This window comes from Malus domestica, chromosome 07, assembly GCF_042453785.1.
Source record: "Malus domestica chromosome 07, GDT2T_hap1".
NCBI lineage: Eukaryota > Viridiplantae > Streptophyta > Magnoliopsida > Rosales > Rosaceae > Malus > Malus domestica.
In genome coordinates, this window is record NC_091667.1 from 8,435,251 (window position 1) to 8,450,152 (window position 14,902).

Sequence of the window (14,902 nt, forward strand, 5' to 3'; positions counted from 1 at the left end):
CAGGGGAGTAAACACAAGATGTATGTGGTTCACCCAGATTGGCTACGTCCACAGAGTAGAGGAGTTCTCATTAATTGTGAAGGGTTTACACAAGTACATAGGTTCAAGCTCTCCTTTAGTGAGTTTTAGTGAATGATTTAGTACAAATCACATTAGGGATTATTATGGGAGAATGATCTCCTTTTATAGAAGAGAGTTTCTAGCTTTGTTCTGGCATGTTGTGATTGGCCTTTGATGTTGACACATGTCACCCTGTGATTGGCCTCTTGGTGTTGACACGTGTCATGTTGTGATTGGGCTCTTGGTTGGAGGGAAACTCTTTTGAGTCCTTGATGGTATAACGTTGACCAGTGCTCAATAGTTTTGGGATTGGTTAAGTATGGTACAAACAGTACTCCCCTTAGTTCCCAAGTGAGGGAAGCTCCTCAGTTGGGGACTTGCAAGATCCAAGCCATTGAGTAATCACGAAACTTCTAAGTACCGAAGTGTGGTATCGTTTTCATTTGCCTTATTTGTCTCATAAGTAGATGTGGCATCTTCTCTGAAGTCACATGTGTCCAGCCATCACTCACATTATCTTCTCGAGCCCTGACTTGCTCCCTACTTTCCAGCTCATCCTCATCCTTAGAGATTGCCTTTTCCCCCAAGACAAGTTAAGGAAACACCACCATAACTCTTCCATGTAACTGTTGTCTACCTCAGAGATCTCAGCTCCTGTCGACAACACCAACGACTCATCCTCAAACACACGGTCTACTAACAGCCATATATCCTTGTCCTCAATTGCTAGACACATGTGGCCTTCCACTCTCATTCAGCCACAATAGAAGCACAATTCGAAAAGCTTCTCATAGCTAAGCAAAATAGGACAGTCTTCCTAGTCATTGATGATCATCATTCTCTTCAAAGGCAATCTCAAATCCACCTCCAACAAAACTCGCACAAATAAACCATTCAAACCCGTCAGAGAATTTTCATCTGCTCTGATAAAGGTTCCCACCGGTTGTAGAATGACTTCCAGGATCTCAGCATCACGGTACTGAACAGGGAGCCTTGGAATACGAACCGAAACTCTCAGGCAAGAGATCATCTCCACATCATGAAAGTAGGTTGTCCATTTCTCCAGATGAAAAATCTAACCCCTAACATACCAGGGTCGATTATCCAACATATACTTTATCTCATCTTGCTCAGTGAACTCCACAGCGTACCACTGGTGACCAAAATGATCAAGGTAAAAAAGATTCTTCACTCTCGAACCCCAAGTAAGACCTAGCTTCCACATAATGGTCCTAGCTTCGATCTATTTCCCCACTAGTTTCCCCATAAGCACCCTATTTTCCATATGATCCACATTCAGGTTCAAAAATAGGGTACTGAACACCCTAATGACACCACTTTCAAGAGTGAAGCTACCCCTAGAGCCCTCCACAACAACCGATGGTTAACTAGGTTGGGGAGAGGCAAACTTATTCATCCATGACGGTAACAAGGTGCTGGAAGGAATCATAGGGTGCCTAGATGAAGAGGCGTCAAGTTGGGAGATGAAAGTCATTTTGAAAGTTAAGGCTGAAGGTTTAAGATACATGAGAAACACACGAGTGAACAAGAAAAGCACCTGCATTCTATATATAACCAAGAAAACAAGAGTAATACATGCAGAAAAACCCTTGGGAAATCAAACATCAACCAAAACAAGCAAAAGCACGCAACGCAGACTAAAATATTTATCAACCAACATAAGAAATTAGCAATAATGATTACCAAACTAGGCCATTCAATCGTCACAATAATCCTCAGATTACCATAGCAATTAGAGTTAGGGTACAAAAGCACAAAAATTAAATAATAATTACCCTCAAAGCACGCATTTAGGCTGAGCTCACTCCACCGATTCATCTTCCCCATATAAAGATTTTGGTAAATGATTTTATTTTTCCAACCCTTGGGCTTTAGACTTAGACCATCATTAATGAACCTCCCTATGATTAACACCCTTTTCTCCTAGAATTCAAGACCAATCCTAGCATGCCCATGTGCACAAGGAGGGGTTACAGCTGAAAAGAGCAAGCCACCCCCCACCATAATTCCATTGCCTCCAAAGAAGAAGAAACGACTTCCCCTTACCCTGCAAAACCCTAAGCCCATCATTATTACACCTTGTCGAAACCATCTCAGTTACCCAGAACCCTCCCGATATAGATTACTCTCCATCCTTTGCCCCCAAAGTGCGCTCAATCCTTATCCTACTCCTAATTAACCAACTAATTAGCCAACTTAATAGCCTAGAAGGGGGCAATAGCACGAGATTGAAAACCCTTAATTAAAACCCTAGCTCTAACCTAGGCGCCCTCTCTTTCCCCTTTCGACTTTCATTCAACATGTATTTCTATAGCCCGGCCAAAAGGGTATGAGCATCTTCTAATGTTCAAGTTTTCCTGAAATGTGAGCAGAAATAATTATCTCCCATTTCTAGAAAATAAAAAGATTTCGTGTATATTACGTTTCAGATAATCAATCGTTAAGGATAGCTCTGCAAAATGCACTGCCCATCAACCAAGCGCTAAATGAGTTAGATGGGGAGGTCTAGAGATAAATAAAGCCAACTGTTGAATTCCATTCCCGAATCTGAACTACCAATTATAAGGTTAAATGAAAAAAAAATTCCTTTCATATCTGAATCAGTGAGTAATAAAAGCAAAATTGTCTTTCTTATGTGCCACAGAAAACCAAAATTATAACCTAGAGAATATTGACCAAATGACTCATTCTCTCTCCCTTTAACCTTCTCTCTTATTCAGTTAAATTTAGGCCATAACAGCTTTTAAATAAGGATTTTTAGTTAAAATGATTCCTGAGATTTGTTTAACTCTTCACTTTGATCCCTGAGATTTGAAATCAATAGAAGTGGTTCATGAGATTGTCCACCATCAATCATTTTGGTCATTCGGTGAAAAATTATGTTAAATAAGTTCAAAATAACAAAAGTACCCTTAATTTAATAAACAATATGTGAAAATGATTTGACCAAATTGAGGGTATTTTTATCATTTTATCCTTATTTTATGGAGATTTTTCACGGAATGATCAAAATGATTGATTGTAGACAAACTCATGGACCAATTATATCGATTTCAAATCTCAAGGACCAAAGTGAGGAGTTATGCAAATCTCAGAGACTATTTTGACTAAAAAAATATTTAAATAATTAAAAGTATTTTGATACCGTTGATAAAAAATTAGGTTCAAATCTCGTAGATGGAAAATTCAATACCAAATTAGGTTACCCATAGTGTGGCTTAGCCGAAGTCTCGTTCCCCTAGTATAAAAATATTGATGTACTCAAAAGAAATTATAAAAAAATGTTTTTATATACACATTTTAGGAATTTTCAAATGGTTCCATAGAAATCGGTTCTAATCTCTACTAATTAATGAAACCCTCTTTGTCAACCAAAAGAGGGTGAAAAGACAAATTAGTCTTCTATCACACAAAAAAATGATGGGCAATAACGTAATATCACAAGTTCAAATTTTACTATTTTTTATTGAAGCCTCACTTACAGGTGATGTTAAAATACCTCCAATATTAAAAAAATAAAAAATAAAACCAAAAACAAAAACCTCCCACTCCCCCCTCTCTCTCTCTCTCTCCCTCTCTCCTTCTCATTTTCTTAAAAAATGTGTTCATACACACAAAGTGTGTAGGCAAATGCTAGTTATTTTTAAAGATGCACACTTGGATCTTGATGAATTTTATCTTATTTTATGTATGTATTCTTAGTAAAAGCAATATCAACAAAAGCGCCAAAAGTATTTCTTGCATAAACAAATTAATTTGAACAAAAAGTGCCTTAAGAAACTTTTGCGACTGAAATATCTGTAGATGTTAGTTAGGTTTTTTGTGACATCCGCATTAATCAATCGCGGTCAATTATTCATGCTATATGGGTGATTAGTGCTAAACTTATTCATAAAAATACACATAATCAACTAGACTTTCGGTTAGAATTTGTATTGTAAGTGCTGGGCGCTTTTAAATTAAGAACAGAGAGCATGGTTTTATCCAATATTTTATGAGATAGACTATGTACAAGAAACATCGTTTTATTCATGTTTTAAGACGCGATCCATTAGGTTTTTTGTAGTTAATTTCCTAATGAAAGAGGCATACAAAAGTTGATTGATTAATTAATTAGCACCAAGTCGTTATTATCCTTCTTATAAAGGAAAACAATTGACACAACAATAGTACATCTAGTGATAAACTTTATATTTAGTATCCTTTATCTATAGTATCCTTTATCTAGTGATTAACAATGCTTGATATGTGGAAATTCCTTAGACCGTGAGAAGATTCTTGGGTAATCATTTATGGACGACACACATCTCTGATTTTTATAGTCATAATCATGTATTTTATAATCTAAATTTGAAGGCTAAAAGGATTAACTTTCATCATCTTACAACAAAGGGGTTAATTACACCACCCCCTCAAGTTTATCTCGCTTTCACTAACACCCCCTCCGGTTTGAGATATTACACTAATACCTCTCGAGTTTTAATTCACTTTTACCTAACCCCTTTAGTCAAAATTTTGCTAATAAATTGACAACTTTACCCTTATAACTAATTACTTAAACAATAAAAATTTCTTTACAATCGTACGTAAAAAAATTAAAAAAATATATTAAACATTAAAAAAAACGTGTATTCAATTGAAATTTTGAGCGATTTAAATTCTTTTAATGAATATAGACATATTCAATCAGGATTTTAAGTGATTCTCTAAAATTCAAGGTGTATTCAATTAGAATTTTAAGATAGTTTATTAAAATCCTTAGAAATATGGGTGTATTCAATTAGGACTTTAAAGAGTTTTAGAACATTCCAATTGTATTCAATTAGAAATTGATTTTAAAGAATTTGAGAAAGTTGAGGAATTAGAGGGAATTGGAGAGATTTCGTAGTTTATTTTATGCATCCACAAATCTCACCTATGTGGATGCAAATTTCCACAGTATTCTCCTTTGACGAAAATGCACCTGCAAAATAATAACACCTAAGAATAAGATCAAAAGCCTCAAGCGCCCACGATGAATTGGGGGGCTTTGGCCAAAGAATCTCCGATGCCAAAGTTAGAATTTGAGAGAAAAAGTGTTTAGTAATTTTTGGGGAGAGAATGAACTTAGGTTTTTGGAGAAATGTGGGGCTATATATAGGGGCGTGGCCGGCCCTATTTTAGAGAAATAAGGACCGGCCACTTATGGTGGAATTTTGGCTCTAATTGCAAGATATTATGTCAAATAATATCCTGCAATTAATTTGGTAATTAATCCTAATTTGAAAAGAATAATTGGAAGTTACCTTGTGGGTGAGGATTTGATGAGGAGTGATGAGAGGGTTTTGAATAAATACAACTCCTTTGACCTCGATTGAGCCGTTATTGTCTGTTGCATGCGCGTTGGAATCCCGGTGTGCCTCAAGGGTACTTTTGTATTTTTCACCCAAAAGTCCATGTGTCGCCTCCATAATTTTCTTGATTATTTTTGGCTCCACAAATGCCCCCACACGTGTTAGGCGGGTGTAGAGATCTCTAAATTTGATGCACATTCCCACTTGGAATTGGAATTAGAATCTTCTAGGAAAGGAAAATAAATCGCCTCCAAAGCCTATTTAAGCCTACCTTAAGTAGGGAATTAAATCAACTTCGGAGGGCAATTATTTATCCTTACAAGAAAGAGAGAAAGCTAGAGGATATTTGTTCCCCCTACCCTAGCACTTTTATTTGCTTGCCTGTGCAAAAAAATGTCTTCCATTGATTTCTTTGTCTTCTCTACGCCACACCGATGTAAGAAAAACTTAATTTTCCTTGTCTTCTTCTTGGGTGGTGCAGCCACGAGGTAGTCGTCGAGGTGGTGCGGCACATTGGTTAGCAGGGGTTGGAAGTCAGCTTCGCATGGGCCAAGGAGGTGTTGTGGCAGAGGCCCCAACGTGTGCTGCTCGGCATGACTGAAGCCAAAGGCTGGCTTGGCATAGGCCGAGGAGATGTCGTGGCATAAGCCATGGTTTGGAATACCACGTCTGGGCTGCTTGCTAAGAATGAGGAAACTGCTTGAGTTTGACGCTTTAGCTGCCGTAGTTAGAACAATCAAGGACAAAGCTATTAATATCGGAGTTGTTGAAGATGAAGTGTCGGATGAGCGAACTGTTGAGTGCGAAGTGGCTGCTACACCCTGACCATTTGCTGCTTAGCTGGTCTTCGAGTAATCGATCTTTTGAATTGTGTGGCTTTCTCGCACTCGAAAGCAATTAGTTTGTCCTCTCGCACTAGAGAGCAGACCTATATGGGTGTCAGAGAATTCGTTTACCCTCTCACACTGGAGAGCAATTAGTTTATCCTCTCGCATTGGAGAACAGACCCAGGTAGGTGTCAGGGAATTAGTTTACCCTCTCTCACTGAAGAGCAATTAGTTTATCTTCTTACACTGTAGAGCAGACCCATATGGGTGTTGGGGAATTAGTTTACCCTCTCACACTGGAGAGCAATTAGTTTATCCTCTCGCACTGAATAGCAGACCCATATGGGTGTCGGGGAATTAGTTTACCGTATCGCACTAGAGGGCAATTAGTTTATCCTCTCATACCAGAGAACAGACCCAGGTAGGTGTCGGGGAATTAGTTTACCCTCTCACACTGGAAAGCAATTAGTTTATTGTTTCACACTGAATAGCAAACCCATATAGGTGTTGGGGAATTAGTTTACCCTCTCGCATTGGAGAGCAATTAGTTTATCATTTCACACTGGAGAGTAAACCCATATGGGTGTTGAGAAACTTGTTTACCTTCTCGCACTGGAAAGCAGACCCATATAAGTGTAGGGGATTTGGTTTATCCTCTCACACTATAGAGCAATTAATTTACCTTCTCGCACTGAAGAGCATGGAAGTCGTTATTATGAGCGCAGTTAAGGAAAATTGGATTGCTAGACAACTGAAATAATCCTCAACCTGTGAGGTCTTGTTCAGCAATCTGCTTGAGACTTCGAACTATTTGTGGAACCCGTGTAAAGCTATACGTGGAAAGCGCGATGAGCTGCTCCCAAACTTTCTTCAAGTATTGTGCCATCTTTAGATGTTTCGTCATGTGCCATTTTGAAGCTTGGTTGGTGATCAGCTGAGAATCTGAATGGATTGCAAGCTTCTTCACCACTAAGTCTTTCACTAGCAAAGGCTGCTAATAAAGCCTTGTCTTCTGTTCCATCGTTGGATGCTTTAAAGTGTTGAGTGTCATGGGCTTGGTAGGCGAGAGCGGGTTGGGTCACTTGAGCAGGTCGGATCACTAATGTAGGCTGCCCCGCTTGCAGTGAGCGTGGACATTGGGCCTAGGCTCGGTTCGGGAATGCACTAAGCTAGAGATGGCCTTGGGCCAGCAAGCGCTAGGTTGTTTCTCCTTCTGCAGCTGCTTGGGCTTGTGCTGCTGAGATTATGGCTCAAGCCGACTCGTGTTAGGCCTGGCTCGACTACTTTGCAACGTGGGCTACAAATTGGGTCATGTGCCAAATGGACAAGGCTTGGGTCTGCACTACTAGGGTGGCGACTTAGGCTGTTTCTAGCACCTAAGCTTGCTACTTCAAAGTGGCGTGGTTCTGGGTTATTAGCTGCCTCAATGCTCCTTACTCACCATGGGCTTGCTGTCATGGAGCTGACCCACTCCCCACTGCCACCGTGGTCCCCGTGGCTTTCATGGTGGTGGTGCTCCTTATTAGCAAAGTTGTTCCTCTTGCCATTATATTAAGCCTCGTGGATCGTCGTGGTAGGGCTATGTCTCATCCTCCATCATTTGATCCGGATCTTTGAACGTAGGAAGTTATGTTCGTCGTGGTTTCCAAATTTCCCGACATTGTATATTTTTTCCTCACCTCTATTCAAAGAATTAAAAAAATCTAGGAATAAGAAAGTATGAAAATTTTACGAACGAATGAGAAACGAGAAACTTTGAATGCAAGAGTCTTTTTTGAAAGTGTGAATTAAACTCTCAATGAAAACACCAATTTGTGGATGCAAATTTTCGCCGTCTTTGCCTTTCACGAAAATGCACCTGCAAAGTAATAACACCTAAGATTAAGGCCAAAAGCCTCACGTGCCCATGATGATTTTTTTTGGGGGGGGGGGGGGGGGGGTTGGCCAAAGGATCTCCAATGCCAAAGTTAGAATTTGAGAGAAAAAGTGTTTTGGAAATTTTGGGGAGAGAATGAACTTAGATTTTTGGAGAAATGTGGGGCTATATAGGGCTGTGGCCAGCCCTATTTGGGGAAATAAGGACCGGCCACTTATGGCAAGATATTATGTCAAATAATATCTTGCAATTAATTTGGTAATTAATCCCAATTTGAAAAGAATAATTGGCAGTTACCTTGTGAGTGATGATTTGATGAAGAGTGATGAGAGGGTTTTGAATAAATACCATTTTGATCTCCTTTGATCTTAATTGAGCCGTTATTGTCCGTTGCATATGTGTGGGAATCCCAATGTGCCTCGAGGGTAATTTTGTCTTTTTGTCTTGGTTCCATTTCCTTGAGTTGAGTAGACTCCTCCATGTAAACGAAGGGCATGAGAGAGAGAGAGAATCATAGAATATTCATGTTCTAACTATTTATAACAGCTAAAGCCCATATGACATTCATAGAGAGTGAAAGAGAGAGAGAAGGAAAGAATAGTCAAGTTCTAACTATTTATAATGACATAAAGCCCATGTGGCATTCATCATTGTCTTGAGCCTAATTAATAAAAATGTGTCATTAATTAAGTCCAAAACAAAAATATGTCATTGATATATGGCTAGATCGTAAAGTTTTTATTGACTTTTACTAAAATTACCTTTATTTTATTGTTTAACTAATTAGTTATAGGGGTAAATTTGTCGATTTATTAGCACACTTTTAACTTAAGAGGTTATGTGAAAATGAATTAAAACCTGAAGGGGTGTTAGTGTCATGTCTCAAACATAGGTAGATTTTGGGAAAACTTGATAAACTTCATGAAGTGTTTGTAATTAACCCTTCCACAAAGTAATTTCTTTTGTTCTCTTATCTTATAGGGTTTATAATTTTTTTTATTCTTTGGAAGATTTTAGAGAAGAAAGTAGTATGAATAGCATATATCCAAGCTATAAAGGATATGTATAATGGAGCAAGGACTGTCGTAAGAACTCATGAAAGGCAAACTGAAAGCTTCCCCATAACTGAAGGTTTGCATGAAAGCTCATCTTTAAGTCCTTACCTTTTTGCATTGGTAATGGATGAGTTAACGAGACATATTCAAGATGATATTCTTTGGTGTATTCTTTTCGTAGATGATATAGTGTTGATAGATGAAACTCAGGAATGAGTAATTGCGAAGCTTAACCTTTGGAGAGAAGTGTTGGAATCTAAAGGTCTTTGCCTAAGTGTTGGAGTGCAAGTTCAGTGCAAACGTTGGCTCAAATGAATTAGGGGTGAGGATTGGATATCAGAAAGTACCAAAGAGCGACCGTTATTCACTACCTAAGATCTATCTTGCAAAAGAACGGAGAGTTGGATGGAGACCTCAACCATAGAATACAAGCTGGATTGATGAAATGGAAGTGTGACTGTCGTATGCCACTGAAGCTCAAGGGAAAATTTTATAGGACGGCAATAAGGCCGGCAATGCTTTATGGCACGGAATGTTGGGTGGTGAAGCATCAACACGTATATAAAATGGGTGTAGCGGAGATGAGAATGTTTCGTTGGATGTGTATGCACATGAGAAATGATAAGATTAGGAATGAGGATATCTGAGGTAAAGTAGGAGTAGCCGAAATTGAAGGAAAGATGAGAGAAAATCGATTACGGTGGTTTGGACATGTTAAACGAGGGCCTACTGACGCTCCGATTAGAAGATGCGATTATGAGATAGAGGTTCAGGGCCAAAGGGGTAGATGAAGACCTAAGAAGACTTTGGAAGAGACTTTAAGAAAAGACTTAGAGCATTTGGATTTAACGGAAGATGTGGCACAGTACCAAGCACAATGGCGTTATATAATTCATACAGCTGACCCACTTAATGAGAAAATGTTTTGTTGTTGTTTGTTTGTTTGTTATTAAGGTTTATAATTAAAAAGAGATATTAGACAAGGAAAGTAACTATACCCTCGTTATTGAAGATTCCATTGAAAAACAAGGTCAATAGCTTTATGATTACCACACAAAAAAAAGGTCAATAACTTTATATAATTACCTGGTTTGAGGATTTTCCGAATTTAAAAAGATTGCTGGTTTTTTGAGTTTTGGTATATGCACTTGAATTTTGAAGGTCAATTATTAGAATAACTATACCAGTTTTTGTCTTCCTCAAGCTGTGGAAAACATTTTAATAAGAAAATGGAGGATGTAAACTCAATTAATTAATCAAGAGCCCATTTAAAACACAAGGTGATCACTTTTTCATTTTAAAAGATGTGCCGGTGTAGATATAATAAGTGGGGAGAACAAAATGTTTTACACATGAGGCATGTACATGAACTGCCGCCAGCCAGAAGGGCAAATGAATCCTTTGCATGCCTTAACCTATTCTTTCGTTTTGAGCATCATCAACATGTATATTATACATGTAAATTTATATTTTTCGGCCAACATGTATATTATACATGTAAATTTATAGTTTTCGGTCATCTTTTCACTAAAAAAAAATCTTCTTTGATCTGTTTCTTTCGTTTTGAGCATCATCAATGAATAGACGGGGTCACGGGCTGTATAATATACATGTTGGCCGAAAAATATAAATTTACATCTTTTTACATTTTGAGGTGGGATTTTTGGCAGAGCCAAGATTTCATGTGAAGAATGACCTTTCCCAATTGCAAAAAAAAAAAATGACGGATAACAATTACAAAATTATTAACCCAAAACATCATAATAACACATGCATTAATAATATATACTCAATAATCATAACCTCTTACGAATTTTCGTATTTTGAAATCGTTGAATGATGAACAATCAACAATAAAAGGTATGATAAACGATCAACAATAAAAAAATTTATAGAGAATAAGATAAATTTTACAAATAATATTGTTGTTTGTTGAATTAATTTGAACTTCCGTATGACAATACATATGAAATTTCTAGAAATGGGAAGAAGAATAGCTTTGTAGTCTTGAAGTCCTACTTCCTGGGTTGCACCGTGAAAGAAACAGATCAAAGAAGATTTTTTTTTAGTTAAAGGTTATTGATTTTATATCAAATAAATATGGTAAAATAAATAATGTTGGGATGGAATCAGACCTAGGAGTTAGGAATTTTGTAATTTTTTTGGTACAAAGTTAAATACATTATCAAACACAAATAAGCACAAACAAATAAAAGTGGACATACCAAACTAGCCCAAAACCTAACCAACAATTATGGCCCAAACCGTAAAATACAGCAAAAGAAGGCCTAGCCTTCCACTGCAGCCGCCGTCACCGAGCATCTCTACCAGCACAATCCCACACCACCAACTGACCGACGCCCCGCCAATTGCAACATCAAGCCACGAGCACCTCTCCTAACACAATCACAAAGATGAGAACCAACAACCAAGTAAAGAAAGCCCGTGGGATTCCACGAGCAACACTGCCAACAAAGGTAGATAGTGAGAAGGTGGTGGTATTGAACACCCGATCCGATGGGAACACTGGAATTCTACACACCATCTAGAAGTACTGCAACAAATCGTTATTATGAAGCGACTGCATATCGGAGCAGAAATGAGCAAGGAGGAGGGACGCCGATGGGGTGTGAAGAAATGGGTATATCATGAAGGATAGCAGGGGAGAAATAGCAGAAGGAAAGAGAAGAGGAAAAGGAAAGCGGAACTAGAAAATCAGATTAGAAGGAGCCTTTAAAGCCCTACAAAAAAAAAATTAGAAAAATTAATTACAATACAAATAATGAGAGGAAAATTCATGTTTTTTTTTTTGTAGTGATATGAAAAATTTTAATCAAACAAGAACGGTGAAGCCTTAATTTTGTATAAAAATCTTAGTATCAAAATGATTATATCAATAAGAACAAAACTTGTTTACAAGTTTTGATATAAAAAAAAATTCACACATTAAATTCAAACTAAATTTAAGGTTGTAACTTAAAATAAGACATTGCTCTCGATTATATGGATTTTTATAGTTAAAACATAAGGCCAATTATAACAACAACAAAAAAAAAATAAGGGTTAGCTTTAATATGTTAAAAAAATAAGATAAATGAAAAGGGTTACTTTTATTTCAGTAAAAAAAAAAATTTGAAAGTGTTAGCATACCAAAAGGTCTCAAACCATGGCCTTTTGGAAGTGCAAAACACCACTAAACCATGAGGCGCATGCTAGTTTTTGTAAGCATTTGTAGATAATAGGTATTAAACATTGTAATTGTAGGGTAGGCCTATGCCAATCCTAGGCTCTATGTGGCTCCCCCTCTAAAAGCACGGCCACTGACTCCAGCCACGACTAGGGTTGGCGGCATCAGATTTGAACGGAAGTGAAACCCTCGCAGAAACATGAGAAAAACCCTCAAGCAAGGAGAGAAAAGTTTTTTGTAGTTGGAATTTGGAATAGGAGACAATAGGAGGGTTGTAAGGAAGAATAATAACAAAATGTCAGGATAAGCCGAGTCCCATCCTAATCTCTTCATCCTTCTGTCCCTGGATGAGATCTACTAGTTAAAGAGAGAAAAATAAATGAGATCCCATATTTATATCTCACCGTGTTGTAAAACTTATGTTTACACATCTCAAAAATGTAAAATAAAGGGCTGCTCAACCTTTCCTTTCACCTCTCTCTGTTGTTTGCTTGGCCCAATGTTGTGTTTAGGTTATTAAGTTGTTCAAGAGTCTAACAATGAAAGAATAGAAGCCTTATAACTGGGTTAGGATGAAAACAAAGGGGCCCAAGATATAAAACCCAGGCCCAACTAGTAGCCAGGCCTTAGAATAAACAAAGCAAAGCATGTATTTCCCACCCTCACCAATTATTTACTCCTCAATTTAGTACATAACTTGACTTTGTCTCTTCTATTCCTACCCATTAATTTTATTTATACTAGCCTTCATACACGCGTTCACAAGAGTGCAAAAGACATTTTTTGAATCACAAAATGCTACGCGTGACTTATACATTTTAAATGTATTTATATGTGTATATTGACAAAAGGAAAGTCGAATATTTGAAGCAAATGAATAATTTTAGATCATGCTAGAAGAAACCCCTTATAAACCAATTAAAGCAGCTAAATTCACATAATAAAATCGGTCTCTATATAATTTACATTAATAATAGAGAAAATAATATTTAATAAACAATTGACTGAATCACATTATTGCTAGCCCATTGTGAGGCTAATCGCACCCCCTACCCTTTAGTGTAGATAATATCGTTTGCTAAAAAATAAATCATTTGACAACTAATTTAATCACATTATTATCCGTGTGTGAAATACATTTTTTATAACCGTCATTACACACTTCTTAAGATGTTTTGAACATGTTTAAAAATAGAGAAAATAATATTTAATAAACAACTTATTGAATCACATTATTGCTAGCCCATTGTAAGGCTAAACCCACCCCCTCCCCTTTAATGTAGATAATATTGTTTGTTAAAATAAAATAAAAACAATCATTTGACAACTAGTTTAATCACATAGTGCAAAAGACCTTTTTTATAACCGGCATTACACGCTTCTTAAGATGTTTTGAACGTGTTTAATAGAGAAATTCAATCACATCATTGCTAGCCTATTGTGAGATACTAATTAAAAAAGAAAAAAAAAAGCACAAAAAACTAATTAAAATGACGAAGGCATTTTTTGAATCACAGCGTGCTATGCATGACTTACACGTTTTAAATGTATTTATATGCGTAAATTGACAAAAGAAAAGTCAAATATTTGAAGAAAATGAGTAATCTTAGATCATGCTAGACGAAACCCTTCATAAACCAATTAAAGCAGCTGAATTCACATAATAAAATCGGTCTCTATAGAATTTACATTAAGAATAGAGAAAATAATATTTAATATACAATTGATTGAATCACATTATTGCTAGCCCATTGTGAAGCTAAGCGCACACCCTTCCCCCTTAGTATAGATAATATCGTTTGTGAAAAAAAAAAAACCAATCATTTAACAACTAATTTAATCACATTATTATCCGCGTGCAAAAGACCTTTTTTATAACCGGCATTACACGCCTCTTAAGATGTTTTGAACGTTTTTAAAAATAAAGAAAAAAATATTTAATACACAACTGATTGAATCACATTATTGCTAGCCTATTGTGAGGCTAAGCTCATCCCCTCCCCCTTAGTGTAGATAATATCGTTTGTTAAAAAAAAACCATTTGACAACTAATTTAATGTAATTTAATCACATTATTATCCGCGTGCGAATGATCTTTTTTATAACCGGCTTTACATGTCTCTTAAGATGTTTTGAACGTGTTTAAAAATAGAGAAAATAATATTTAATAAACAACTTATTGAATCACATTATTGCTAGCACATAGTAAGGCGAAGCCCACCCCCTCCCCCTTAGTGTAGATAATATCGTTTGCTAAAAAAAAATCATTTGACAACTAATTTAATCACATTATTATCCGTGTGTGAAATACATTTTTTACCGTCATTACACGCTTCTTAAGATGTTTTGAACGTGTTTAAAAATAGAGAAAATAATATTTAATAAACAACTGATTGAATCACATTATTGCTAGCCCATTGTAAGGCTAAACCCACCCCCTCCCCTTTAATGTAGATAATATTGTTTGTTAAAATAAAATAAAAACAATCATTTGACAACTAGTTTAATCACATAGTGCAAAAGACCTTTTTTATAACCGGCAT